Source organism: Centroberyx gerrardi, chromosome 21 (assembly GCF_048128805.1).
Source record: "Centroberyx gerrardi isolate f3 chromosome 21, fCenGer3.hap1.cur.20231027, whole genome shotgun sequence".
NCBI lineage: Eukaryota > Metazoa > Chordata > Actinopteri > Beryciformes > Berycidae > Centroberyx > Centroberyx gerrardi.
The window spans coordinates 1,107,902-1,111,955 of NC_136017.1; positions in this window are offsets into that span (position 1 = coordinate 1,107,902).

Below are 4,054 nucleotides of genomic sequence, written 5' to 3' on the forward strand. Positions count from 1 at the left end.
CATCACACAGGCAAACATCAGCTAGCAAGGCTGATGCGGCATGAGTAACTTCCTGCAGGGCCGATCCTCCTCTGGTGTTGAACTGCAGTTAGACGTGCAGCTTCATCGTTCTGCAGCGGGAGGCGGGACTAAACACAGGCAGCGAATGGGAACGGAGCCTCAGCTGCTTCAACAGAGCAACGGCGCTAACATGGAAGAACATTTACCCCAACTGGAGCCGGCCAACTTCAACTGTCTGAGGAAAACGTGTGAAATAATGTGGCTGTTTAGCAGACTTAACACTCCTCAACACCTTTCACTGCATCTTACCGAGCCTCGTTCTCTTAAACTGAGTCACCGACCTCCTCTGCTGCGGTTAGATTGCTTAAATAACTCTGTCTCCACCCGTCTGCTGCCTTTGCTTTCACAATTTAGTGGGAAACTAAACTTGAACACAAACGGTAAACAAATATAAACTATGACGTACTTTGTATTCTGCACTAATGAATAACTGTTTCTCATTTGTATGAATCCCTTAACTCCCTGTTGGTGAACTCTATCTAATGTGATTATTTGTTATGCTTTTTCAAATGATGCATTTTTATTCTAAACCGTGTCGGCCAGCCAAATTTCCTTTGCGGGACGATAAAGATTTGAATGGAACTGAAATTTTTGAAAGCAGCAAAAGTGCTTGATCAGGCCAAGCTGGAGAAGAGAAATTTGTCGGAGTTGTCTCAGAAGTGTTGCTTTATCTTGTTGGCAGGAAACATTTGAAATGAGTTTTGACTTTGTGTGTCACTTTGTTGCTTGTTGCTGGGAGTGTTGCAACAGAATAAATTCTTGAATATTAAAACATGAACCCACTCACATGAAGGCATGTAGTTATGCGCTGGCAAAATATAATGTGCATGTTTTGTAGCTTGAAACAACGTAAACAACGCTCTGATTAGCTGTAGCGTTGGCTCGCTAGCTGCTGCTAAACACAAACTCTCTGACATCATTTGAAGAGAATCAACACAGTCGTTTTCCACACATCCTGTTTATTTCTTTCAAAAATAAACTGTAAAGCATCGGGGAGCCTTGGATAGCTGTGATCAACTGTCATCCATTTTGGGAGGAATATCATTTTGTTACAGAAGCAGAAAGGGCAAAAATCTGATTTGCTCTTTTACGCCAACGTCTCCAAAAAGTTAAGCTGTGACCTTTCTGTGTCGACTGATCGGCTGAGGCTCTGGTTTCTGTTTTAGAAAATCTTCTGATGACTCGTTGTTTGAGTTGATCGGTCGCAGTCCTGACTCGTCCAGCAAGAGCAGCATGGACAGAAGAAGACAAAGTGCAGCTCTGTATGGAAACAGTGACATCACTCTGTCCGGTTTATCCTGTAAAGGTTCATCCTCCCGCCGTCAGACCAGAGAGCGGCTCGGTGAGAGGTCCGAGAGTCAGAAATTACGACTTTCTACTAAGAAAAATACAACGCAGCGGCCCTTCAAGCCAGAACTCCAAGTAGGAAACTTGGCATAAACTTCTCAACCCTGAGTTTTCTGAGCTGCAGCTATCTGACGTCACGCCAACACGGCGGCTACACTGTAAACACTGCTTTCAACATGTTGAAATCCTTAAAATACACATTTCATTTTCAGCATTGCATGACTTTAAATATATCAAAGCACCTGTGTGGTAAATAGTTAAACATATATGTAAAATGTAAATTTTCACTTACAGTTACTAATGTTCGAAGCTAACCTAGCTAGCTAACATTGCCAAATATCAGACATAACATTGGCTGTTGCATGGCGAACAGTATTTCACATTATTATCTCATAAATGGTAATTGGACTGTATTTATAAAGCACTTTTCTAGCCTACTGACCACTCAACGCGCTTTATACCTTCACACACCGACGGCGGCGAGCTGCCACGCAGGGTGCTGACGCAACCATCGGGAGCAACTTGGGGTTCAGTATCTTACCCAAGGACGCTTCGACACGCGGACCGGAGGAGCCGGGGGTCGAACCACCGACCTTCTGATCAGTGGACGACCCGCTCGACCTCCTGAGCCACAGCCGCCCCCCCTTCATGGAACCATAAAATTTCATGAAATTTGTACGAAGTCTGAAATGCTTATGTGCTATGGACACAAATTATTCTGTGACAATAACACAAATTGGACACGACATTTTCAGCTGAAGGTTGGCTAACGGTTAAGTTTAGGCGACTAAAACAACTTGGTCAGGGAAAGGCTTTGGTCATGGTCAATTAGGGTTAGGGTTAGGGTTAGGGTTAGGGTTAGGGTTAGACCCTTGAGCTAAAAATTAAAACTTGGCTCACGGTAGAAATTTCTTTCGTACAATCGTCTGTCCAGCACCCGACCACAACACCCTGACCGTCACCGAGCTGCTGCCTGTTTACAGTCGTGTCTCCTTCAGGGAATCGTTTCCTGCTGGGAATACGGAGTTCTCTCACTTTTGGTGCACAGAGCTCAACGCACTGCAACTTAAGAAAACACATGCAAATAGACAAAACACAAACTCAAAAAAGTGATGAACCCGGCTGGGACACGCTTGTTGTTCAATGCTTTGTGACTTTTGAAGTTATTGAAGTCGGCTACTCGTCAGTGGTGTTGGAAAATGAGCTAAAATGTACGTTTTTTTGGTTTATTATAACATCGTGATTGCATGATTCATTGAACAACAAGCGTGTCCCAGCCGGGTTCATCACTTTTTTGTGTCCCCTGGAAACAGATCCGTTGCCGTCTGTGCTACTTGCAATGCGTTTCTGTATTTGGTTGTGTTGTGTGTATTTGCAGTGCATGTGTTGTCAAATTGATGAAGATGTTTTTTTAATTTGCTTGTGTTTTGTCTATTTGCATGTGTTTTCTTAAGCTGCAGTGCGTTGAGCTCTCTCGGCCACCGTAACGGAGCACGCTTTTGCATTTTGAGACTTCATGCTTATTTCACAAAATTTCAGGTCCAGTTCAAGTCCACATCCCTTACTAAATGTGCGTTCTTGTGCGTTTATCTAATATCTTTTGGGCGAAGCACAACTCCAAAACAAAAGAATGCAAAGGCGGAGGATGGATAAAGATAGTGTGGCTTAACCTGCCAGCTGAGGATGCGTTGTATGTGACGAGAGTCAGCGGTTGCATGGGGAACGCCGCCCATGTATCTCTACTGATTTTTTCAGAGCTTTAACTGGAACGCACCGAGGTCGGATTCGTTCTGCATGGTGCTTAAGTCCATAAGAATCACTCAACAGCCACTCTATAAATACAGAAACCCCAAAACAAAATAAATCCCCAGACAGGCCGTCTTCATGAGAGTCCTACCTGTCTGTCCGACAAAACGTCTCCCAGAGACAGTGGAGTGGTGAGTCCTCCTGTCTCTAGGGCCGATATCTACATTCTCATTGTCTAAATATCAGAATACTAATACTAACGGTGAGTGGACGGCGCACTCTCCGTTAAAATACTATTGTTCACAGCGTCCGGTGTCCAGGTGACGGTCAGGTGTCCGTCAGGTTGGAGGCGGGAGGGACGGGTGCTGAGCTGTGGAGTAAATACACTCTGTAGCAGGAGCGGGTGGGAAGGTTCGCTGGGGGGACAAGTGGATCTCCTCATACTGAAACACAGAGACAGAATACTGCATCATTAGTATTATTATTATGATGATTATTATTAGTAGTAGGAGTAGGAGTAGGAGTAGGAGTAGCAGTGTTATTAGTAGTATGAGGAGGATGAGGAGAAGAAGTACTGGTAGCAGTTGTAGTGTCTAGTAGTAGTGGTTGTAGTACTTGCAGCAGTAGTGGTAATAATGGTAGCCTTAGTAGTAGTAGTAGTACCAGTAGCAGTAGTAGTAACCATGGTAATACTGGTTTTACAATAGAACAATAACCATACAGCAGTTAGTCTTGGTGACACGGACAGTTAACACAGTGGTTCAGGACAACGGGGCCGGTCACTGACCTGTGGTGAGTTCATGTTCTCAGTTGTCTCCGGGGTCAGAGGTGAAGGGTCGTTCACCTGGCAACAGAGACGGCTCCTCTTCCGACACCGAGCTGAAACACCCAAAACTACCAA